The sequence below is a fragment of the Myotis davidii genome, unplaced genomic scaffold, assembly GCF_000327345.1.
Source record: "Myotis davidii unplaced genomic scaffold, ASM32734v1 scaffold951, whole genome shotgun sequence".
Lineage (NCBI taxonomy): Eukaryota > Metazoa > Chordata > Mammalia > Chiroptera > Vespertilionidae > Myotis > Myotis davidii.
Window position 1 is genome coordinate 762,680 of NW_006282602.1, and position 476 is coordinate 763,155.

A 476-nucleotide genomic window follows, 5' to 3' on the forward strand; every position below is an offset into this window, starting at 1 on the left:
ACGCGGTGGGACTCTTTACCCCTCTCCACATGGGATTCTGTGCTGTGTTTCTCCCCCTCTCTTTCCCCCTCTCTGTACTTGTCCTTCAATAAATTTCCACCTTTGCTATACCATCTTTCCTGTGTGGATTCATTCTTCAACTCCATTAGACAAAGAATCTGGGGAACCATCCTGCCCAGGGGAACATCTTGTGTTCCAGTCCAAAAATCCCATAGCAAAAGCATCAATGCTTCCTTTAAAACTTTGCTTTTCAAAATTAATACCACTCTTGTAACTTGGGGTGGGGGATACAATTGAATCACATTTTAAATATATATTTTATTGATTTTTTACAGAGAGGAAGGGAAAGGGATAGAGAGTTAGAAACATCGATGAGAGAGAAACATTGATCAGCTGCCTCCTGCACACTCCCCACTGGGGATGTGCCTGCAACCAAGGTACATGCCCTTGACCGGAATCGAACCTGGGACCTTTCA